The sequence below is a fragment of the Dama dama genome, chromosome 29, assembly GCF_033118175.1.
Source record: "Dama dama isolate Ldn47 chromosome 29, ASM3311817v1, whole genome shotgun sequence".
Classification (NCBI taxonomy): Eukaryota; Metazoa; Chordata; class Mammalia; order Artiodactyla; family Cervidae; genus Dama; species Dama dama.
The window spans coordinates 44,068,305-44,094,429 of record NC_083709.1 but is presented as its reverse complement, the minus strand read 5'-3'; the positions used below and the strand labels follow the sequence as shown (position 1 = coordinate 44,094,429).

Genomic DNA, 26,125 nt, shown 5'->3' with positions numbered 1-26,125 from the left:
AGAAAATAAGTGACAAAACTAAGGTATAAATTTAGTTTTTCTTGCATCAAATTTGTTGTTTTTTTTTTTTTTTTTTTACTGTAGTCAAAAAAAAGGAGTTGGTCCAGATTTTGCAACCTTTAGCATTATATTTATATACACTATACACCTACATGCTTAAACAAAATTAAATAACTGTTTTTCAATTATTAATAAAATCAGTATTAATATAAACCTTTTTGTTAGTAAAAGGAATCCGCTTACTGAAGCTTAAAAAAGAAGTCACTTGTTACTTGGGACCCAATGATTAAAGATGACCATTTCATAGATCTGAAAGCACACTTCCCCCTAATCCCGAAGCAATACTGAGAAACACAATTTTCTAAATGCAATTCACAAATCTCAATTTAGTTAGCTACTGCTACATTAAAGAATATAGCTTGAGGACTGTGGAAAAAGACAATTAAGAATTTATAAATTCAATCAATCTCATGACACTGACAGAGTTACAATGGTGAAAGCCGGTAAACAGCGAAATGGTAAAGGTCACAACGTTCCTGACATTGTTATCTGAATGTCAAAGTTAAGTCCTGCTTCTGGGCAGTGAATTCAAAGAACGAGGAGAAAACCCAGCTTCAGACAGCTGCTTTTGCTCTTATATTTCGTTATAAATGCTGAAGAAGCCAGAGGGGAGCCTGCCACCTAAGAGTGGCCATTTGCAAAGGAGAGCAGAACTTGCTTGCTGCAGGTGGGAAGCAAGGACTATTCAAGTGGTCTCGACACTGTCTGTGTATGGGTGCACCTGATCTGCTGGCTCATAGACAGAATCAGCCATCTTAGCTTTCTAAATTGGCATCTCTTTCATTTAATTTACTGACCTATGACATATACGGATTTGATTTAGGGGGCAGCAGAGGTCGAAAAGCCAAGAAAAAGTTCCATTTTGCTCTTTGTTTCTTGTAATTTTTAAAAAGTTATAGAGTAACTGACAAGTATTGATATGACCCTATTAAAGATGTCAGCATCAAACAGAAAATAATGAGCAGAAAGATACCGAATGTATTAGTTTCAGAGGAAGGAGGCAGAACATGGCAGGCTATTTCAGTTATTCTTTCTTCCCAACAAGTTGACAGTATAACCGGACACAATATTTAAATTACCTTAATGTCTGTCTTAAGAATATGTTAAAAATGTTAAGAAAAGAAACTGCAAACTGCTGATTACATAAAAGCAAATGGGTGATGTATTAAAGGGAAAATGAGGGGCACAGGCCCGAAATGGAATTGTGTGAGTTACGTCTTTCAAGAATTCTATATCATTAATGTTTCAGTCTTCTACCGTTGTCGTGACTCTATTATTTAGGTTATATTAGGTCAGAGACCTCTATAATGTATAAGCGTTTGCTCTTTAACTTCCCAAGACTTGTGACGTAAAGAAAACAGTAAACTTTTACATCTGAGGGTACAATTCCATATAATGAACAATCAGTAAGCACAGACCACTTATTCTTTTAGCTACCTTTCTTAGGGGCTTGACTGTGGAGAGCTGGAAACACTTTTTTATTTTTAAAATAGGGGTGGGAGAATTTGGACACTATAAATTGTCAAAACAAATGCAAGCCTTACATGACATTTTAATAAGGGTTACCAACTACTAACTAGAAGCAAATGAAATTATCCATACAGAAAACATATTCCCAAACAACCCTATCCTTTGGTGGAAATGTCACTGTGCCGTGATATTATGGAAGCTTAAACAAGGGATGTTTGTTGCAATGAAATTTACTGATAATTCCCTCCTAAGTAATCTTCCTCCACATTTTCAGGTTTCTTCTGTTGATGTGTTACATAGGAATCCTCAATCTTGTAACTCACGGAAAAAACAACTCTTCTCTTTGCAAATCATTGATAATGTAAAAATTCTTTAAACACTGATTTTGCTTGCAGCTGCAAGTTGTCTTTATGCCATCACAAGTAAGTAGCTTTCTTTAAAGATTTTTCCCAGAAATCAAACAGTACTAAGAACTGAAAAATAACTCCATAAGGCAAAAACACACTGAGTAGGCCTTGCTTAAAATAAAACTCATTTACTCAAACTAACCTTTTCAATCAAAAACTCCTGGCCCTTTAAGAAAACAAGGGGGAAAAAATAGTCTCTGAATACTCTGGAAAACTGAATAATTATATCTTTCTAGTTAGCATTTCATATATTCATGCTTATAAAATGAATCCTAAAAGTGTACTTTGTGGCTGCTAAGTTAAATATATTACATTAAAGGTAAAGTTTATTTTCGTGATGACCAGAAACTTTGGGAAAAGGGCACCCATGATCAAAGGTTAAATGTATATTTAAAGATGTGAGCCTAAAAGTTTGATGCTCTCAGAATCATAAATTAGAGCATATGCGTACTTCAACTCTCTGACTACCCACAAATACACTGAAAGGGTGTTTTTAAAGCTAAATCACCTTGAGAAATCCATCACTCCTGAAATGGCACTCTTAATACATGATTGTGTTAATGAATTCTTATTTACCCATAGAATCCTTTTAAAAATAGAAATGTTCAATGACTTGATAAATCAAGTTTGGTCTGAAGGAAATCCAATATGCAAATACTCACAGTGTGCTCTTTTACAAATAGTCACCCTTGTCAGTTTGAAAAACTGAAAATCAACAGAAGAACAGTGTAAGTATACTTGACCTTATTGCCTAATGTCTATCAAGATTGCCACAGCTGGTCGATTTCAAATTTGTGAAACTGACACTTAAAAATGTACGGTGCATCCTCGGTGCAGGTCCCTCAAGTGCTGACTAAACTGTAGTCACAGCCTCAGATTCTCCTTCCACACAACTTGCATAGCACTTACAAAGCCAGTTTAATCACACCATCAATCTATGACTACACATTCCTTAAAGTAATTCTGCTTCCTTCTCTTTTAACCTTACATTATGCAAATAACATCCTTATCAGTCCAATAAGGAAAACTTATTAACGTTCCTACTTGTTTATCCTTGACATACACTGAGAGCTTGGATCACATATGAATTTGCACAAATACCTCTCCAGTGTTCCACACACTCTGTGAAAAGTCATCCTTGCACCACCATAGTGTAATGCTCTAAACGATATTCTTGAAAAACCCTTCAATCAAAGTCTATGCCTAACATCAGAGCATGAGTTAATAGGTTAAAAAGACAAAATAAAAACACAGGGGACTGCATACCTGATTCTTTTTAAATGTTTCTCTAGGAAGGCTTTGCATATGGCATACCAGGCTATCTCCTGGATATAAGAACAGTTATACAGGCCCCTAGTGGTTTAGCAAATAGCAGCAATGAGGGGATTCCAATTCTTAGTTCTGGACTTTGAGATATTCTGACTATAAATGAATGTCAATCTTAAAAGGAAAATCAAATCACTGTATTTAATACTTTAAGCAGTTTTGCTTTTATGATTATCCACTGAAATACATGTATATTAAAATAGAGCACTGCATTTCATTACTTTAGCAACTACAACTGCACTAAGAAGAATTTGTTACATAACCTCCACAATAAAATATTTAATTCATTCATCTCTTTGCATGTCATTACAAAAGTAATATATTACTCATACATTAAAATATATTAGAGAGACACTTTTCCTCTTTGAATCTTATTTCTATTATACTAGTATTACTGAGGGCTATAAGAACAGATTGTTTCTATGTAAAGTGCTCACTGTTTAAAATGAAATGTAGATAAACTGACTGCCACTTTTAAAATAGTAGAAATCTAAAATAAATGTGCTTCCCAACAAATAAAACCAGTGTTTTATAAACAAAACCAGTGATAAAACTTACATTAGAGTGTACCTATTTAAAAAAAGCTACAATTAATAACACCACTTAATCCTCATCCCCGAGCTGCCTTTCCTTTAAAAAAGAAAATTCTAGGCAGGCATTTTTACAGCTTTTAGCAATTTTTAACTGGACACAGTCTGACAGCTGAATTCATAGAACTGACCAGCTTGTCAATTTCACACTTTGAAAGTACAATAATAGCTGATAACATGAGGGTGAATATAAGAAATCTGTCACAGAATTGCTAGCTCCATTGAAAAGCAAAGTATAGTATATAATTATGGGAGGTGGGAGGTAGGAAAATTTTCCTTCTATTGTCCATTTCGGAGATCTGTTTCAAGAATTTGGACATTGAGCATTGAAACTGTATTCTCTCTTTGCTAAGCTAATAACATAACATCCATCTGTGGCATATAACAAAATGTTTTCTAAATACGTATAATATCTATTAAGCTTTGTCCTGGATATCATCATATTAACAACATGAGAGTCTTTCCGTTGGTATCACTTAAATATTCCTTTAATTCAGAATATTTCAAGTCTTGGCGGTAGATCACCCTGGTTTTACTCAAGTTGAGTGGTGAGTGTGTACACTTTGAAACAGAATAGCCAAAATGGTCAGAAGTATCAGTGGCTGGACTAACTCCCATATGTGTGCTACAGGATGGGTGCAAAGAACACACCAAAAGGAAAGGTCCACGTCTGAAGCTCTGGAAGTCCAGCAGCGAATCTATCTCAAGTCACAAGCAGTCACAAGTCTCTGACAGGCTCAAAATGTATGTGCTCTGCTCTAAGTCACTGGTACTATGACTGGGGGCATTTAAAAAAGGGTGGTGGGGAGGGGGGAGAGAAAAGTTTAGGAGAAAATACAGGAGTGCTCCCTCAGGAATCTTCCTGGAGGTTTAAGGCATCCTACAAAGTGTAGGCTGGTCTAGGGATCACTCTAAGAATGTTAGAAAACAGAGGAGACATCAGACAAGTCATGTACTGAGAAGCAAGCTGAAAACAATACAAATGAATTGTGATCATCCAGGTTTTGGTGAATGGAACAATACTGGAGCACCCAATTAATGAAAGCCAAGCTCACAGTGTCCAAGATTTTTTTTTTTTTTTTTTTTAATAAGAAAAGTGACTTACTTTGTTAATGCTTCTAAAAGAAAATCAACCTCACACATAAACGATTCAAGTTTTCTACATGCCAATGTGAAAGCTACAATAAATAGGAAAGCAAAGAACGTTTGGTTTGTTCTTGGTTTTCTTTTCAAATTGTTTCCTACAACTTGGACTTTGCATTATAAATTTGGCGTTGCCTTCCCCATGGAATGAGTGTGTAAGAAGGGCAGATCGCCACAGCAAAACTACGAGCTTTGATTCTGCCACCGAAAGGTCTCCAAAACAGTCCCCCTCCTCTTTGGCAGCCGCGTAGACTTTCATTCCTGCTATTTCTCCTTCTCCCCAGTAGTTCAGAGGAAAGAAAGAAAAAGAAATTGGCCCCTCTCCGAACCAGCCCTCCTTAAAACAGTACTCACTGCCTCTTAAAAAAAAGAAAAAATTGCAGCGGCAGAATCTCTGGGTAGGGTCGTGTTGCCCCGCCGCTCCACCATTTCCCCAATACTACGCCCACCCCAGGAGGAGAAAGCGGGGATGGCAGAAACACACAGACTCCAACACCCTCATTCTCTAGAACTGCCACTCTCCCAGGTCTGAGGTTTTAAGCGAGAAACGAACCGTGCAGGGGAGGACCTCTGCCCAAGGAGGTTCAGAAGAGCAAACTGTTCGCTCCAGTGCCGGGGCGCCGGGCTCGCGGACGCGGGAGAGCGGAGCTCCGGCCCCCGGAGCGCGGGCTGCGGGAGTCGGGCTCCGGCGAGCGCAGACCCGAGAGGACTCAGGGGGGCGGACCGGGTCAGCTCGGAGGACTCACCTGGTCATGTTGGCTCCGGGCAGCCGCCGCCTCCGCCTCTCGCGTCGCCACCAGCACTTCCGTCCAGCGCCTTCGCCCCACGCCACGGCCGCGCAGCCCGCGCCTGCCCCAGCCGCCGGAGTCCGGGCGGCCGACTCAATCCCGCGCGGCTGCGGCCCCTGCCGCGGGAGCACCCCCAGTGGCCGCCGCCGCCTCCGCCCGGTCCTCGCGCGGCCAGCCCAGTCCAGAGCGAGGAAGTGGAGGAGAGTCTGCGAGTGAGTCCAAAACCCCGAAATCCAGCGTCCAGAGGAGCGCGTGCCCCCGCCCTCCCTCCACCCCTACCCCCTTCTCCTCCTCCTCCTCCTCCTCCCGGGCCGTCCTCCCGGCCCTCCTGAGCCCGCGGCTTCCGCGGCGGCTTCTCCTCCTCCCGCTCCTCCCGCTCCTCCCGCTCCTCCCGCGCTCGCTCCTCCGGCCGCCGCCGCCGCTGTGTGTCTCCTCCTCCTCCCGCTCCTCGACGCTCCGCCGCTCGCGGCTGGGGGGCCCGGGGCCGCGGCGCCTCTCCTCCCCCCGCCTCTCCCGCGTCCTCCTTCCCGGCGCTGCTGCTTTGAAGGAGGATTCTTTGGCCACAAATAGCAACTCGGCTGCCCCCCTCAACGCCTCCCTCTCCTTCTTTTCTTCCCCCCCCAAAAAGTGAAGCGCGCTCGCGAGGTAACCAGAAACTGAGGCCGGCGGGGGAGCGGGGCGAGAGGGGAGGCGGGGGCGAGGCGGCGAGGCGACGCGTGCAGGCAGACCGGCCCGCGCGGAGTCGAGGGCCCGGAGAGGGGCCGGCCGGTCCAGCCCAGTCCTCGGACCTGGCGTGAGCCTGGCGGCTACGCTCGAAGGCGAGGTGGTTTGGTGGGGAAATTAAATGAAAAAAAAAATCTTAGGAAAGTGATTGGAAAAGCTCCTCTCTTTGTTTCCTTGTCTGGGTGATTTCGAAAATCCTCGTAACGTGCTGGGGATCCCACGGAATCGCGGTGCCCCAGCGCTGAGGGATTGTGCGCGCGCGTTGCCAGCGCGAGAGAGTGAGTATGGGTGCGCCCGGGCGAGGGGAGGGCCAGGCCCGCTGCGCCCACTGGCGAATCCCTGAATCTGGACCACTGACCCGCTGAAAGGGCCAGGGAGCTGGACCGCGAAGGAAGGAGGCAGGAGAGCTGGGAGAAGGAGGCGCGCAACACACACACACACACACACACACACTCACACACACACTCTTGCAGAGGAGGGGGCTGGGTGACGTCACTCCCCAGCATCCATCCACCAGGCCAGAAAAGACCCCCCTCTAACAAATTCACTCATCTCCTGAGCTGCACACCCAGTGCTTCCTGCTCGGGGGTCCTGGCACAAGGGAGGAAAGATGCTGGTCGCATCCCATTCAAAGCAGCGATAATAATATAAGGCGCGGGCGGTGATGAGACGGTTTGTGTCTACAACCCCAGTTCACCTTTGTAGCTTCCATTCAGGGAGGTCTGGTGGATCCACTTTGGAATCGGAGAGGAAGAAAGGGAAGTATCGAATCAGTCTTAGTGGACTAACCATGTTTCCATGCCACTTGCTTTTATGATGTTGATAACGCAGTACTCCCCAGCTTGTCTGAAGGACACCATGTAACCCTCTGCCTAGACGTCCGCTCAGTTGTGGGGCTACACGGGCTTCATCAACAGAACACTGTGTGGACTGTTAGCTAAAGAGGCACCTTTTTACCTTCTTCACTCCTCAAGGATCTCCAGCAAGCGCAAAAAGTCAGCAGCTGGAAGCCACCATTGGCAATTGGCCTACCAAATTTTAATAGAAACTTGGTCAGAAAGGTTAAAGGAAAGTCAAGGTTTCCACTCACCTGCCTTGCTCGCTGTGTGCTCAAGGCAGCATATACACAGAATACTTATTCCTGCAGGCTCTAGGCAGTCTTTGAAAGACCGAAGGTAAGCCAGCTCCTTAGATTGAATCAGCCTAATGATTCAGCTGTTGTCTCAAGCTGCCCATTTGTTCCCACTCTTTGTATGTAGTGCACCTGAAAGCCACTGAAGGATTGGTCAGTAATCCTCTGCCCACTTTGTGCTCCAGAAAGAAATCACGCATTTTTGAAAGGCTTCTTGCTAAATGAAGTTTAGTTTTCCAGCAATTTGCGGGGTGAGGGGGAGTACCATCCTAGCGTGACTATTCCTTGTTCTTTTTTTTTAAATGGTTAGCCTTATAGTCAGGATGAAGAAGACAGCTATTCCTGAGCAAGCCTCCAGAACTTTCTGATAAACCAGGGAACTGAAAGGCTGAGCAGGTTTGCTGAACACCTGCCGCTTATGCCCTAAGGATGAATTCAGAAAGTGGAGCCTCTGACAGGTGATTCTCACTGAAGGTATAAACGCAAACTTGGCTTTCTCATTGAAAACCAGTGAGGCCCACTTTCCTCTTGCAAAGTTGGGTGTTAGAGGAACAAACAGAAAGTTTTTCAGAACCCTGGTATTCCCTCTATTGTCTTTGAAGGAAAGACACATATCCAGTTACCTCATTTAAGAAGATCTGACTCGTTCTGACCTTATTTGAGATCCTGGCTGGGAAGTCTGATTGCTGTCTAAGAGCACCATCAAAGAAGAAATAGTATCAATATATTCCACTCATAGCAAGTTAGATAGCCTAGAGAACTCAGTGGTGCTGGTTACCAAGGTGAGCAACAAGCAAAAAGAAAAGGGATGCAGAAATCAGGGGAGACAGGGCAGTGTAAATGACGCAAGCCCAAGGACCCAACCTCCCTGACACCACGAGGTCCTCGATGTGCTTGTCCCACTACAACCAAACATCTTGGAGAAAAAAGTTAACAATGAAAGGAAGGGACTAGAGAATCTGAGCTATTATTGTATTGGGTTGGTCAAAAAGTTCATTCGGGTTTCCCCTGTAACATCTTACAGGAAAACCCAAACGATCTTTTAGGCCAACCCAATACAAAAGAGTGTTGTTCAGGGTAATAGGAGAGAGAGTGTGCACAAGTAGAAAAGCCAAGCTTCCTCTGTACATCTAAGTCATGTTGGGAATAAGACTGCAGCCCTGTATACACATATTAACATACTCAGATCAGATTTGTAACAAAATAGCTCCCTGTGGCATCTACTACAGTATACAAGAGAGTTTACCATTTGGAGCTTTGAGGTCAAAAGGGGGGCACTAATCATCTGCCAAAATCACCTAATTTTACAAATAAGGAAACTGAGTCCCAGAGAGTTTAAGGTGACCCAACTGTTGGTTGGCAGAACAAAACCCCAGATGTCATGGTCCAGTGTCCCCGCCCCCTCAGCTACTCCTAACTGCCTCCCAGTTCTGGATCCAAGAAGCCAGTTTTTCAGCTTATCAGTGAGCAATAAATACAGAATATTTTAAAACTATAAATACTTCCATGAAGGGAAATGAAGGAATGGTACTAGACATTTCCTTAGTTCCTTTCTAGCTTTCACATTCTTTGATGAACAGCACACAGAAGCTTTGCTATAGCACAACCCCCTCTAGTGCATAATTCAGCATACGATGAGTATGAGTCTATCTTGGACCCCATCCAAGGAAGTTAATTCCTAGAAGTACTGGGAAGATTTTATTCTTATCCATCATGAAGCATCCTAAAAAGGCTGAAAATAATGTTTAAGGACAATAACAGTAATCACTTGTATTATGTACTAAACATCACGCTATCCCACTGTTTTTCAAAAGGCACATCATGACCTTTTCTGGGTCATGAATCTAGTGTGTCATGAAACATTTTTTAAATGAAAGTAGGAAAGTAAGAAGAGTGCATTATCTCTATTAAATATTGTTTTGTAAAACTTTTGTTCCCACGATGTGGCTAGTGATTAAAAGAAAAAGTTTCAAAACCTGTCACTTAAGAATCATTAGCCCCATAGTATAACTGAGGAAACAGAAGCCAAAGGGATAAGTAATTTGGCCAATCTGACACAGCTAGTGAGTGGCCAAGCTAGAATGTAGAAACCACTGTTCTACTTCAAAATTTTGTGTTTTTACTTCTATTCTGATTATAAATTATTATCCAAGGAACTGCATTAATTGTTGCTGGTCACATTTCCTTTGTGAAGACTACAGTGGTCTATAGTAAATCCAGTTAGGATGGAGAAGTATGACATAGGTTCAAATGGCATGTTCTGAAGATACTAAACCCTTTCCTAAGACACTGAAATGAATATTTGAGACCTCTTCCTATAGGTGCTAGTTATGCGTAATATATTTCATTAATTTGCTGCTAAATGCACACATGGAATAACAATGGTGTTAATCCTCAAATAACTTAATCTCTACAAGTGTTAAAATGTTTGCGAGAGCTTTCCAAATTTAATTCATATGGCATTTCTCAGTAGCTTATTTATTGATCAAACACAGACCTGGCACATGAGAAAGATAACATAGCCACCAGGGAAATCCATGAATACTGGAGTGGGTAGCCTATCCCTTCTCCAGCAGACCTTCCTGACCCAGGAATCAAACCAGGGTCTCCTGCATTGCAGGCGGATTCTTTACCAACTGAGCTACCAAAGAAACACCATATACAAAACACAGTCCCTAAACTAAACAATATTTCTATTCATTTCAGAACACAAGATATACACATTTAAAGTAATCAGACGACACTATAATTCTACCTAAACTGTGAAGAAGAAAGGAAGAAAACTCAGATTCCATGCTAATATTTTTTACTTACATGGAGAATCTATAGACCATTAACACTGCAGGTTTAGCTGCTGTTATTCCCACTCCTCAGATTTGAAAGCTCAAACTCAGAAGTAGAAGCTGATCAAAATGAGCCTCTATTCTTGACCTTTCTGATTTCACTACCTAACATCTAAAGTCTCTTTACAAACAGGTGGGCTTCCAATAGACAAAGAGGTGGTTAGAGATGTTGAGACTTGCTATGCAAACATTCCAGCTTTTCTCCATATGAAGGAAATGTACTTTCTTTTTCTCCAAGGCGTCATTTCTTGTTGCAGCAATGTTCTCTTTAAAAAATCCACATCTTTCTCTAAAGACAGGCCTAGAAAAGCCAGGCCCTCTCTCCTGACTGTTCAGTCTGCATTTCACCCTCACCTGCTCTGTGTAGAGGACGTTATGGTACGATGCTATTTTCCATTGGCTCTGCTACTGGAGATTACAGCATGCGACTGTGACAAATGGATATTCCCATTAAATTCTTTAGTAGAGTGGGGCATTCCATTAACCACTGGCAACTATCCCAACCCAAGTGAAACATTGGGTCATTTTTTTCTTGTGAGCAAGAAGTGAAGGAGGAAAACAAAGGATAGACTCTAATTACCGTTCCTATTTTTTTGTGTTGCATGCATTATGATAGCCGTATATTACAATTATTTATAATTAATATATGACAAGCTGTCAGCTAAAATTTAACAGGTGATTTGTCAAGAAGTTGAACTAACTCATACACGAAGCTGTGGATTTCAGTATTTCCAGCAATAAAAGTGTGTTTCGGTTTTGTTGGCTTAAACCGATTGTTTAAATATTCAAAGGCCACCTCTCTATGTGTATGCAGCATCTTTAAAAAGACAACACATGCTAATACAAATGGGTAATTTGTTAGTAATTTTAAGGAATAAGCACATTCTTCTGAGACTTTAACCTTTAAATGCTAATGTTTTCACTGAAGAAATTAATTGCCTTGTGTTTATTTTGAAATTTTAAACTTTATGATTTGTACACATTTTCAAATGGTGTCTTTGGTAGTAAAGGTAAAGCTGAATGGTGAGAAAAGTAATTGCCATTACTTACATTCCGTTTAGGGTTTGTATCTTACACTAGGGAATTCTGAATATAAAGACTATTTTAAAATAAAAAAAAAAAAAGGAAAAAACGATTAAGAAGTCACCAGAAAGCCAGTAATTAATCACTCAATGAGGGGGAAATCTAGGGAGACCAAAAACTGATGGAGCAACCTCCATTTTGCTGAATGGCACAAGAATGGGGCAAGAATGGAAATGAATCACCGAGATTTCTTGGGAGTGATAACAAGATTCTTTGAAAAGAGAAACAGTTTGGTTTCAATATCAACATCATGGGACCTAACCTGGAAATGACATTAAATTCTGAAACTACAGTTTTATTATTGGGTCCCTGGCCAAGCAAAGTTGGTATTGTGTAGGAGAATGAGAGAAAAATGGAGCAGCCTTTGTTTAACATTTCTTGCGCACAAGGCTGACTCTTATCTGTCAAGACTAGAACTTGCTGCGGGATGTTCATGACTCACAGTCCGCTACTGTAGAGGGTGCTGCATCTCCTTAAATAAAGAATGTGCTTTGAGACTCAATGGTTGGAGAGAGAGAATAAAACCAAGAGGGTGAAACCCAAAGTGCAGTAAGCTTCTCAATGTGGGTAAGACTTCTGTGCCCACAAACCAAGTTCAGTCTTCACCGTTTTAGCAAGAAAACCATGCAGAGTCACAAAATTATTTGTAAAGGGTCTTTCAAATAAGGTTTCAGAAAGTGATTTTCAGAAACTCACTCAGAAGCAAAACACCACAAGTTGAATTCCATGGGCGTATACCTCTTCACAGGCTGTGAATTATAAATGACTGGTGACAAACCAGAGCTTTTCTCCTCGATCGGGACCCCAGTTACCAGATTTCACCTTGCTTCCCAGCATAGCTGTGGGTGTTTCTGAAGAAATTCAGGAGCAGTTTTCAAGATAATGAACACAGCAAAGACATTAAGATGACTATTTTTCAGCCACTTTTCAAACCTTTCTCTGTCTTCATCTTATACATCATTATGCCACTTAACAATTTCTACTGGATGTGTCCATACTTCGGATAATATTCTTTTTCAGTTGTTTGACAGCAGATTCATGTCTGACTAGAGCCGAAAGCTCTTCTGATAGAACTTTTAGCTCTCTATGTACTCCATAAATATTTGAGAAAGTAAAGGAAGTGAAGGATGAAGCTAGGAAGAGAGAAAGAGGAAATGAATTGGTTGTCAATTAGTCTTTTCTTGAGAAACATCACTTTACTTACAAAGCTTCCTGTAGTTCACTTAGAATGAATTTGTCCTGCCTCTGGCCTCACATTCTTTTTCTTCTTATTTCCTGTTTCTCTGTATTTTGTATGTGTATATTTGCACCCTGTTAATCTCTAAACATATCCACACTCATATTTCACTATCAGCAAGCAGAGAAACTGAACTATAAGCAAATCTCAAGACTTCTGCTGAATGACTCAATGGAAGGTAACATGGGCTTAGATATCCCTGAGGCTGGTCAGATGTTAACTCTAACAGTCCCTGTTACTGGGTCTGTGCTGAAAGGTAAAATAACTGTTGAGTGAGGCCTCACTAACTAAAAGATACCACAAAATGTCACAAATAAATAATAGTGGAATCTGAACAGAAGTGGATGGATTCATAGTGCCACAGAATTCTTAATAAGAGTAATTACAAACTTCCATGGCTTCCTACTAGATGTCAGAATAACTGATCAATTCAGTAAAATGAAAATCCTTCATACTTCTGATTGGTACTGAACTTTTCATTTCTAGGTACACTTCTATTAGGTAGATCAATCATTCATTTATCTCTAAATATTCTTTTCCTTTATCATCATCTATTATTCCAAAACATCCTGGTTTTCAAAACTCATTGATCAGATCTCCAAAATTACTAGTAACACTAAACAGGTCCAGCAGAAATTTAAACAGGCAAAACAAAAAATATTATTTCCCACATGTATGATTACTTTAAATCATCTATTCAGGTCAATGCTTGTTTTATAAATATAGAAACATCATTCTTGGTTAGTTATTATCTATTTTTTAATTTTTAAGGGTCACGTTTTGTTTCCTTTTCTTAACACCAAAACCCATTTTTCTAATACAAATGTCTCTTTTTTTGGACTCATACAATAATCTTTTGTATATTCTTCTGCTCCTAATGTTTTTCTTATTGGCCCCAATCTATTCTCCATTGTGCTGCCCAATTAAATTTAATAGAGCACAAGTTTGATTATATAAATTCTATGCTCAAAACAACAACAACAACAAATCTCAGTGGTTCAGGACTATTGACCAAACTTAAGTAGAAATATTCTAACAAAAAAAAAAAAAAAAGAAAGAAATATTCTAACAGCATTGAAAGGCCACCACAGATGGAATGCTGCCCGACTCATTTCTCCATTCTAAATTTCCACTGCTTTACTACCAATACCTTAAACTCCAGAATTGTCTGAATAAAACTGTACATTTTTCTTACTCAAGTTTCTCATGATTGCCTACATGTTGAACTCCTGCCCAGCCTTTAAGGGTCATCTCATCAAATAGCTGGGCATTTTTTGTCTTCCTGATTCTTCTACCCAGGCATGAGTGCTACTTCATTTAAAACATCTGATTCTTTGGGTTTCCCTAGAACATTTTTTCTCTGTTGCAGTAATTCACTATGCTGGATTCTAAACTCACATGGTAATAAACTTGTGTATTTGTTCGGTTAAAAAAATCTGATTCTTCGAATTTCTCTTGTGCTAAATAAATAGTCTACTGAAGTAAGATGATAGATCACACAAAGCACTCATGCCCAAGATGTGTTTCATGACTTGTTTAATTGTTATCAATGATTGGAACGGTAACATATTATAAATATGAGAATGCACTGGACAGAGTCAGTGGGAAATTACACCAACTTATGTCTAATCACACCTTGAAAAGTCTTTTGCCAGGTGACTATGTTTAGGAAGAGAACAATGAAATTCCAAAAATTCTGAGTTAAGACGAATATGAGGAGCTGAAGACAATGGAAACTTTTAACTCTTTTTTTTCTCCCTCCCTTCCTTCTCTTCCCTTTATCCCTTCGTTCATCCCTCCCTCCTTTCCCTCTCTCTGTCCCTCTCTCTCCCACTCAGCTTTGCTCATTCATGCCAGAAGATAAACGAAATTGGGACTATTAACAATCTGTGACCTGGAGAAGCATAAAAGCACATCAAGTCAGGCAGGGGCTGTTCTCTGTCTTTCCCGTGACAAAGAAATGTGTGTGACATCTAGAAGCCATCCTGAAATGGGCCCTTGGTGCCCATGCTTTCTCCACCAGAAGAACCTCCTGCCTAATGGCAAGCTCTAGGAAATATCCTCCCTTGTACCAAGTGGGTGTCCCTGCTGGCTGAGACGGTAAAGAATCCTCCTGCAGGGCAGGAGACCTGGGTTGGGAAGATCCCCGGGAGGAGGGCATGGCCACCCTCTCCAGCACTCTTGCCTGGAGGATCCCCATGGACAGAGGAGCCTGGTGGGCCACAGTCCACGGGGTCACAAAGAGTCGGACATGACTGAGTGACTAAGCACAGCACGCAGCAAGCAGAGGTAAGAAAGAACACGGCGCCTGGATTGTTTCTCCTCTTATCCCTGCACTGCCCCAACGCAGACTGTGTTGCCCGACTGTGCATATCAGAACTGCTCCATTTGGTCAGTTAGGCTGGGGAAAGAAGAGATGAGAAAGTGGAGCAAATGCTGAAAGCTATATTTCGTCCATGATTCAAGCCTTCCCGTGTCATCCATAACACACCTGCTTTTTATTAAAGTTATATTTATACTTGTTTTTCTCATTCCTTCCCTGTGCCTCTGCCATAAGCCAACCCTTGGTATGTTTTCAGCTGGCAAGACTATAAAATCTTAAAGAGAGAGACTGGGCCTTCATCATCCATGTGTCCCTTGTATACCTGCAGAAGGTCCTATACAAAGAGGGCAAGAGAGGATGCTATTGAATTTTTCAGAAGTCGTGTTTTCTCTGAAATGAATGTAAACTCTACTGGGCACAAACATATCCCAGTTTTTCCAGTTTAATATATTTGATCCTGTTGTCTCCAGAGAGTACACTTGCATTTATCAGAACACAAGTCTAAATGTTGGGAGTGTTGAACCCTTAGAATGGTGGGTCCCACCCCTGGCTATACATTAGAATCACCTGGAAGACTTAAACCATATGCACAGAGTCAACTTATATGATCTGAATTGGATTGTTTGAGAATGGGGCATTAGTGTAATTAAAAAAAAAAGTCCCAAGTGATTCAAATGTTAACCAAGGTAAAGTAACATTGCTTTACAACTCTAGGAAACACAATTTGAAAAACACTAGACTAGTTTTTCTAAGCTATTTCCCAGCTCTAGGATTTTTTGTGAAAGCACTTTTATAAGTGAAAAAGAAATGTCTGCTTAATTAGATTCCATTTTTAAGTAGTAACTACAAATGAAACATAGTCCAAATTTTGAATACTGGTGGGATGTTTTTAGTATTTCTTTTTACTTAGTTTTCACTATTCATTCATCCCACAGCTCACTCATTCAGGCCTCCGCTCTGTGTGAGGTATGTCAACTATGCACTATTAAGTCATTCTAAGAATGTGTTCTGTGAGTAAGGCACACATATTAAGGAAAACCCTTTCATCCAAACACAATGCAAATGTCCCCTAATGATTTTCATTCCCTGCTGTCCAATTTAAAGAGGAAGCAATGTTATCAAACTAGTCTAAATTCTAGCCACCCCACCCCCAAATAATGCTGTGATTAAAATAAAGAATCAGAAAGTGTTTCAAGAGAACAGCATGTATATTATCTATGGTGAAACAGATCACCAGCCCAGGTGTGATGCATGAGACAAGTGCTCGGGCCTGGTGCACTGGGAAGACCCAGAGGAATCGGGTGGGGAGGGAGGGGGGAGGGGGGATCGGGATGGGGAATACATGTAACTCCATGGCTGATCCATGTCAATGTATGACAAAACCCACTGCAATGTTGTGAAGTAATTAGCCTCCAACTAATAAAAATTAAAAAAAAAAAAAAAAGAATCAGAAAGACTGAAACCCCTTCCCTCTTAGAAAAAATCTGGAATTAAGTCTTGATGTTCATGTGTTATTTGTGAGTTAAATCAGGAACAACAAAACTACTACTTTGAGAGAGAGATGTGGCTCACAAATTTTTGCTTAAGGAATTCATTTTCTTGAGAGGAGAGTATTCTTGGTAAACACACATAGTAGAAAATGATCAACTGTGCAAACTACGCCACTACAACAGACCTCCTTCATTTCTCTAAGAGTTCTTAGCACAGTAGCTAACAAATTCGAGGAACACTGTCCACACCATATTAGTTAAATATTAATATTAATGTGGCACTTTGCAGTTCACAGAGAATTTTAAGACGACCACCTCTTTCAAGGCTCCTAATAATTTTGTGGCTGGTACAACACCCATTACCCAGGGACCTCCCTGGCAATCCAGTGGTTAAGACTAGGCGCTTCCATGGCAGGGGGCGTGGGTTCTATGGCTGGTCTAAGCACTAAGATGCCGCATGTCACATAGTGAGGCCAAACAAACAAATAAAAACACAGATGACCAGACCCATGAATTAATCTAGATGCTCTGAATCAGAACTTCTGAGCCAGTTCCTGGGAGTCAGAATTTGGGGCATGTTTTTGGGTCATTCTGAACCCCACCATGATTAACAATTCAAATCCATGACTTGTTGTATGTATTGCACCTAGAAAAATGACCCAGTACAGTGGAGCAGATTTTGGCATTTCCTAAAAGGCTAGCTGCCTTTTTCTAGGATTTGCCTTTTTATACTTCTTAAAAGGAAAACACACCACACACACACGGCACTATTTTATCTAAATCTAAGAGTTTTTTAATTCTACTCTGCACAGCTGGCTTTTTCTAACTGTCCACGTTCTGCAGGAAGTGCCTAGCTTCTGGCACTGGTTGCGGGGTTGAACCCCACCTTTCTCTCTCTCTCTGGCTATAACTAAGGTCTTAACAGCCTGTGGAGACCACAGGACTCCTTCAGCAGGCAGCTGTAATTACATGAAATTTACCGGACCTTATAGTGCAAATCCAGCAGCCTGCTGGGACGTTTCAGTGGGCTTCAGCCTTCTATTTGGGAACATGCTGGTTCTAGCTTTGGATTCAGGGAGACTTGGCCGTGAAGTATTTGTGTTGGTGCGTTTCTTTCTCCACCTGTTTTTAAAAAGCCTTAAAATATACTTTCAGCTAACTATATCCACCCCCATCCTTAAATTCTATTAGAACAGCATACTACTACCTTGGAAATATGATCTCATATACAACCTAGGGCGGGGGGCGGGGCGGGGGGGGGGGAGAGTCAAACAGACACCCTCAATGAAATCTTCTTTAGAATAAAACTATGCATTTCAAGGAGAGGCGGCAATGTTATGTTTACCTTAGAATTACTCCTAATCCATGCAGAGACTGGAGAGAGCATTTTAAGTCTGGAATGAAACACACTTGCCTGGAAATGAAGATGCAAGAGGAAAGAAAGAAACCTCAAAAATTAAGAGAAAGTGTGTGTCAACTACCCATATCTTGTCGATTCTCAAACTTTCCAAACTCTTTTTGGACTACAAAAAGAAAATACAAAAATACCCTTTGTTTAACAACCCTCCAGCTATTCTGGTTACAGCTTCTGGGAAATGTGTCTGTCAAAAGTTTCCAAAGACTTTGGTATTTTTCCTCTTGGGCAACTGAACGTCATAAGGGTTATGGCACCAACATGATCTTCCTCCCTCTCTCTCCTCTAGTTCAGCACTCCATGGAGCATTGGTCCTTTTGGCCTTGAAGAAAACATTATGGGAAGGAGGGAGAAGTGGATATGCTGATTACCTGACATAAATGACTAGGTGCCTCAGAACTTTACCCTCTGTCCAGACAGTGCCTCATAGTGACAAGGATACCGGGGGAAAGGGCCCCAGTTTGCCATAAATCTGGTTATCCAAAAGGGTATGAGAACTTTATGCTTTTTACTTCCTGCATGCTCAGAAGAAAAAGCAGCCATCCTACTTGAGACCCCCAGGTTCCCCTCCTTTCCATCTATTTTTGTCTTACACCCTTTACACTCTGTACTCATGTTGCTAGGTTCATAATTAGAGTGTTGGCAATGTCTGTTCCTTTGCTTTCAATTCCATTTTATACAAATGTTCCCATCACTCCTTTTAAAAGCCCTGGGCACATTTTCAAAACATACAACCCAAACAAATAAACTGCACAGCCTAAGCCAAACCCACCAACAACTGGACATCCTTCCCATTTTGGAAGGCCACCCTGAGAAGTTACTTAATTGCAATATACTCTGTGAATCTGAAGTTCACAGAGCTGATAATGGAAGTTTTATGTTAGCACCTCTATCACTCAAGAAGTACAACCTACAAATAAGCCTACTTAAGATTCAGTGGAGTGAATTTCACCTTGAGTGACATCCTTAGAAAAAAGAATTTTTAGAGAGGAGCAAAGTTCCTAAGGGGAATTTTAACATAGGGTTAAACTTTGGCAGAAGTTATTATTTGCAAGTGCTGAGAAAGTTTATATTTAGAACTAAGTTCTTGATCTTATCCAGTGATTGACTTTTTGGTGGCCTTTGGAAGTAACTTTGATAGCAAAATTCCTGTCTGTCATTTACCCCTAAAGCTGACATGATCAGAGCAGTGGAAGCTGCTATAAATGAGGCCATGATAAGAAGAAAGGGAAAAGAAGGAAAAAAAAAAAAACACAGCACTTTACCAATGGGAAGGATTCCAGCATGTGAAAAAAGAATTTATGATAAATTGGTTTTTACCTTGGTACAGCAAAAAAAGGAATAGCTCAACAAAATTCCAATTTTGATATGAAATTTCTCCAACACAGAATAGGCCGGACTGCACAAATGCACTGTCTGGAGCAGTAAGGAAATGAGGATCTTCGGATGCGATTCAGGCTGACACCATGGTCCTCAGGTTCCATAGGGGAAGAAACAAGTTCTCTGCAAGATGGCAACCTGTGGGAATCAGCAGGGGTGCAACCCATCAACAGCCGGGGCTGCAGCCCTTGCTTTTGTTTCTCAGACAGAGCAAACCACTAAAAAGTCAGCTCATAGCCCCAACAAAAACTGAAACGTTTGTAACAAGCGGTACCGCCTGTGCCTGTGTCTCAGCCCTGCCACAATAATGTACTCTTCTGAGTCTTCCAGCCGTGGTGGAGGGTGAGGCATGAGACAGTGAGAACGTGGAGATGAGGAAGGTTCCAACATGGAGCCTGCAGAATAAGAGGATTATCACGGTCTGTGCTGGTGGACATCAGCAAGTCTGTCTCCTTTACTCTGGAACAACTGTGTGTGATAAGATCTCCCATCCCCTATCAAAAAAGGCTCTGTCTTCAGGAAAACAAAGATTTCTCTGCTCAGTGCTGTCCCCTCCCATGACTGAGCTTTCTTTTTAACAATGTTATATTATTACAAACTTTGTAAAGCTCGGGTCATGGAGGTTGTATTAAAAACACAATAAACAAGAGCAGCTGTTGATACAAGCTGGTATTTTGACCATAATTATACTTTTTTCTGTCTTCTTGATGATTTGGGACATTTTGAGCCAGGTATCTGCACAAATCCTGATAGAATGAGGATAAAATGCCACAGCATCTAGGATGTGACCTACATTTATGTAAACCTTGTGGATACAAAGTGCTTCATCACTTGAAAAAAAAAAAAAAAACTAATTCTTTTTATCTTTGATTTTCATGAAACCCATCCAGGGACAGTCTAGATTTTCAGAAAGAACAAATTTTTCAGTACAGGAGGCAGTGTTTGCCAGTACAGCAACAAGAATCCAGCCAAGTTGCTTTGGAGGAGTTGAGCAAGTACATTTCAATAAGGACCCAAACAATCCTTGGCGACCAGTCAGAACAACCAGTCATCGTTGCATTAAGGAAGCCCTCAAATATGAGGACTGTCGGTGGAAAATAGAGTTACTCACCAACTGAAACTGTTTACTTGAAGTGAGAATTATTTTATGGAAACCACTGTGAGTTTTGGAATACTTACAATCTGTTCAGATTGGTGGCTGAGTACAATTGTTACTGCCTCAATATGCCCTGAGACTTCTCATCTGTCTGCTTAATGGAGCAGGTGGCGAGATTCTCCACTGAGCTGTCAGCTTCTGGAGGGCAGGGACCGTGTCTTATTCATCTCGGATCGCATACAATACCAAGCTCTTCACAGGCAGTTGATAAATATTGAATGAAAGAATCTTTACATGCATTGCCAAATTCTCTGACCCCCAGCATAAAATGTCAGCACGTCCATCATCCCTTATTGCACTGTTTTATTTTTTCTCTTTGGTATTATTGCCAGTTGTCGTGTGATATGTGGTTGTTTTTTATTATTTGTGTATTATTTACTTATCCCCACTGGAATCTAAGTTCCCTGAGGGTAGGGACTGAATAACTGATTTCTTGTATTTCTCTACACTGGTTTCTAGGATGGTGCCTGGCATATCACATGTCAATTACATATAAATATGTGTTCGATTTTTGAATGAAGCATGAATGATAAGTGGATGGCATTCTTTTTTTCTTTAATATTTTTTTCTCTTCATTTTCATTTATTTTATCTTAATAAAGCCTGAAAATTATACTATGAACTTAACAGTAACAAAAGAAAGTTTCTTTATTATACAGTGATTTACTCTAAAGAATGGAAAAATCAGGAAACCAGGTATTGCTGGTGTCAAGCTTGTGGGTCTACAAACCTGCAGAGAACTATGAATAACAAGAAATAAAAAAGAGAGAAGCAAGAAACAGAAGAGTCTCCTGGAGGCTATCAGTGGTGGATGCCATATGAACTGATGGGCTGCCTCACATGAATAGTAAAACACATTTGTGCACCATTTTTAAGATTCTGTGTGTGTACCTCATCATTAAAACAAAACACTGGGTTTTCTGTTGTACTGGGCAGGGTCTTCATGTCCTTCAGGCTTACAGAGGCAAAACTACATCTTATTCAAATTTTGAGTTCTCTTAACACATGACTTTTAAACTTAGGGTAAAATTTTAATAAGACAGTGTAATACTCTTTCCCTTGAGCATTTCTGCATTTTTTCCCCACATGTGAATGAATAAGAATTCACAAGCTATTAATAATGTTTCATTTTACCACCTAATTTAATGGCTGATAAAACCAGTGACCAGATGGTTCAGTGACTTGACCGTTATTTACATGTGATTGGTGATCCTGCCAAATATAAAAACTTCAACTGCAAATTCCAGATATTATTTCTTTCTTTCAAGCCAACAGAGAGCAGAAGTTCTTTGTTCCTTGTAGATGCTCATGATGTGTGATGACAATTGAGCAGACTTGCTTTTGCAGTTTCTCAGGTTGATTATTACCAAATGAATCTGGGATAAATAGGAAAGTGGCCTAGCTGCAGAGTCTGACTCTGGGATATACAGAGAAGTAGAAAAAGTCTTCATAGAAAGCTGAGCACTGAAGAATTGATGCTTTTGAACTGTGGTCTTGGAGAAGACTCTTGAGAGTCCCTTGGACTGCAAGGAGATCCAACCAGTCCATCCTAAAGGAAATCAGTCCTGAATATTCATTGGAAGGACTGATGGTGACGCTGAAACTCCAATACTTTGGCCACCTGATGTGCAGAACTGACTCATTTGAAAAGACCCTGATGCTGGGAAAGACTGAAGGCAGGAGGAGAAGGGAACGACAGAGGATGAGATGGTTGGATGGCATCACTGACTCAATGGAGATGAGTTTGAGTAAACTCTGGGAGTTGGTGATGGACAGGGAGGTCTGGCGTGCTCCAGTTCATGGGGTTGCAAAGAGTCGGACACAACTGAGCTGACTAAGAGAAAGTCTGTCATTGGTCTTCCCACTATGCCCCTTTTCTCCCCCGAGAATCTCATACTCTGTACCTTAATCCCAATCCCCTCAATATTTCTAGCCAACCATGCATGCAGCCGCCTTGCTCTCCTAATGAATCTTATCTCTCCACTCATTTCCAGAGTGGAAATTGTACTGGAGATGAAAGAGCATAATCCCTAACTCTGTTAATAGCTCTGTATCTTGGGGTGAGCTATTAAAATCCCCAGAGTCCACATTTCTTTCTCTGTAAAACAGAGATAATGATATTTATTTCATAGAGTTATTGCACAAACTACTTACAATTGTAGTACTTGAAACTGTACTTGAAACTGCCATGTAGAGCCTGTCTCCAAGGAAATATTTGATAAATGTTTAGCTTACAATGTCTAGATATTTGTTCTGACCTGAGATGGTGATTCTAAAGAAACTTTCAAAACAGATAAGTGAAGGGTATTTTTCTAGCAGATGATGAGGGCATTCCTTCAGTTGGATCAAGAGCAACATGGGGACAAAGTAGAATATTTAGGGGTATGTGGTATAGTTGTTCAGTGTCCAACCTATACAACCATACATGGGCACACTGAAGATAGACACACACTTGTGAAACAGATAAAATGGAGGAAAAACCCTTATTTGGGCTTGGGGGGATGAGTAAGTGAAACAGTGGACTCCAGTCACTAAATGTATAAGCAGTAATTATGATAACATAATTGCTCGTGTGTCTAGCTCTTTCTAGTGGATGGTAAATCTCTCTGAAAGTCCTAGTATAATCACAATAAACTTGACTGAAGACTAGCAGAATGACTTCAGAAATTCTTTTGCTTCCTTCATGACACAACAGTTCATGTTATCTCTAAGATCTTATAATCTTTGACAACTCTTTGGCACCTCTCTAAGCATAAGTAAGCTATGTGTGTTTTCCAACATGTTTAGCAGGACCAGGGTGTGAACAGTTCTGTAATAAGCAATCTAATTGTTTGGGTGTTTGTGTATATTACTATGTTTAATAATAGGAATTACTCATTTCCTTAGGTAATGTTTAACATCGATAACATATTTCATGGTTTCAGTGTGATTAGAAGAATAGGCTCCAGACTCAGACAGAGTGGCCTGATATCCTGGCTCAGTGGCTTACTGAGAAACATTATGCCTGTGTTTTAACCTCTTTGGATCTCATGATTCACTTCTTATAGTTGTGGTGAGATGTGGAAAGACAGATAAAAAATTTTTTATGATGCTGAACCACCAAATTAATGAATCCTAGTCCTATCCCTTGATTCCCTATGAAATAATAATTGTCCTTATTGTTTAAGAACCATTGTTAAGGCTCAGATGGTAAAGAATCCGCCTGCAATGCAGGAGATCCGGGTTCAATCCCTGGGTCATGAAGATCCCCTGGAGAAGGGAATGGCTACCAACTCCAGTATACTTGCATGGAGAATTCCATGGTCTGAGGAGCCTGGTGGACTGTAGACCGACTCTTGGTGTCACAAAGAGTCAGACACAATTGAACAACTAACACTTGTTAGGTTTTCTCTTACTTGGAACTCAGATTATCTTACCTGGCACATCTCTTTTCCATGCTTCAGTAAGTGAGGGTACTCAAAAGGGAAGGGAGCACAGAATGACCTTAATTTTCTATTTTTACCACTTTTGCTTTAATGTTCCCTACCAGGTTAACCTAAATGAAGAGAGTTTATGTGAGTGAGCGAGTATATGTGTGTGTGTGTGTGTACATGCATGTACCTCTTGTTATTCAAACAACTCATGAGACATAGCTGAAAAAGATTCACTGGGGCTGGTTTTATGGACAATACACCCCTGGTGTATATTGGGGAATAGTCATAAAACCAAATGAACTGATGAAAAGCCTGCATTCTAGTTAACATCAGTTTCCCTTCCCCTTTCAACTCTGGAAATAGACCAGGAAACCGGTTTTCTGTGGGAAAAATGTTATGAATCCTGAAAACTCCTTATGCCTCTAAACCTCCTTTGTATGTTCATGTACTCTAATATTACAGGATAATCACTTTACTGCAATATCCTCAGAAGAATTTGGAGATTTGTTATTTCCTGGTTAAAGGTTTCATTATTTCTCCTGGCAGAAATCTACTCAGAAAGAATTCATTGGCTGTTTAATTCTGAGTTAATATACTTTGACCATTTAAATCTGGGAAATTCATTTGCAAAAATAACCCAGCACATTTGGTGTTTTTTAAGGACTGCTGTAAAACTTTACTGAGTGACCTGGTACCCTTTGCAAAGAGGGACTTAGTTTGAAATCATGTGAGTGAAAAACACAAATATATTTGCATACATCTTTAAAATTTACAAAGTTCAAGATCATGTCATGATATATGGCCCATGCAAATGTACTTTAAATGTATCCTTTTAATTATGTCATTCCTGTCCCTTTCCTTACCATTCTGTTTCACTTTTTAAATAATTTGTATTAGCCAAATTAGAAGAAAATACCTAATCAGGGCCTTGTTCTAAAAAGTCAAACATGAATAACCCAGAGTAACTTCTATGTCAAATTAATAGTTCATTAGAACTAAAGGAGGCTTATCTACCTGAGTGAGTAAACATCTTATTTTTAGAATTTTATGACACAGTGACACACAGGGACTTTTACAACGGTAGTGTATTTCTCCTGTTGTAAAGAATTTCAGAGAAACAATAAATTAGCTTATTAAATTAATGTCTAAATAGATTTACATATTTTAATGGGCAAGTAGTCTTTGGTTATTTTGGTATTTTTTGATGACTCTTTTTCTGACAATAGGTCAAATTATAAAAATTCACATTTGCCACCACTTACAAAATGTTAGACGTTTATCAGGAAAAAATGCAAAAGAACTTTCAGATCTCACTTGACATTTTTTTCTGGCGATGTTTGCTGAGAATGATAACCCTCAGGGACATTTCACATTCACAGAGGAGACAGGCCAATAGACAAAGCTTCCAGGGTCATCATTTTGTCCTTTGTCCCTTTAACATTTAAACACTACAAACAAGCATCTCCGACTTTTCTCAGATTCTCAGTTCTTAAAGATGAAGCCTATTCAGGGCATGGGATGGAAGTAAAGATGTCTACTGACGTAACTCTGTGGAAGTGTTGCTCATGATCCACCTAAAATGGAACAGAAAGAAGGTCCACTCCTCCTATTTCTATTGATAGAAATCATCTTAAGGGACGTTTACAGTACCTACCAGTAGACAGTTTATATGATTGGCTCTGCCGATTGACCAGAGTTCCCTAAGAATGAGCAATTATTAAGTGCTTTATAGCAATTGGAAGTGGTATATATTAATCATACTTGGAGATGATAGTCAGCTAGCATTGCCAGATGCCATTCACTGCTCAGGAGGCCATCTGAAGGAACTTTCTGAAACACTGTGTCTCTGTTCCTAATGGCTGGATGATTTGTGCAATATTGGAGAGAAGGGGAGTTGGTCCCCAGTCTGTCCTTCTGTGCGGTTCTTCATTTCAGGCACAGACAATACTTGCAGGGAAATAAAATGACTACTGTCCCTGCTGTATTCTCAGCTGCCTCTCTAACCATAGATTTACATATTTACATATTACATATTTACATATTACAAAGAGACTAAAAGGCACAGGACCAGTGTGTGGGAGCAGGGTAGGGGATGGTGGAGAACAAAAATGGAAGAAGGAAACTAAATAAAGAAAGAGGGTTTATAAA

At 40.5% G+C, this 26,125-nt stretch overlaps 1 protein-coding gene across 18 annotated transcripts in view; it reads right to left on the bottom strand.

Moving 5' to 3' along the window:
* Positions 1–5,872, bottom strand: part of PTPRD (protein tyrosine phosphatase receptor type D) — a 541,446-nt gene extending 535,574 nt beyond the window's left edge. For all 18 annotated transcript variants that reach the window (XM_061132759.1, XM_061132767.1, XM_061132761.1 and 15 more), the window contains exon 1: positions 5,743–5,872. The gene's annotated coding sequence lies outside the window, so the exon portion shown is untranslated. The remainder of the gene's footprint in view (positions 1–5,742) is intronic.
* Between the last annotated feature and the right edge of the window lie 20,253 nt (positions 5,873–26,125).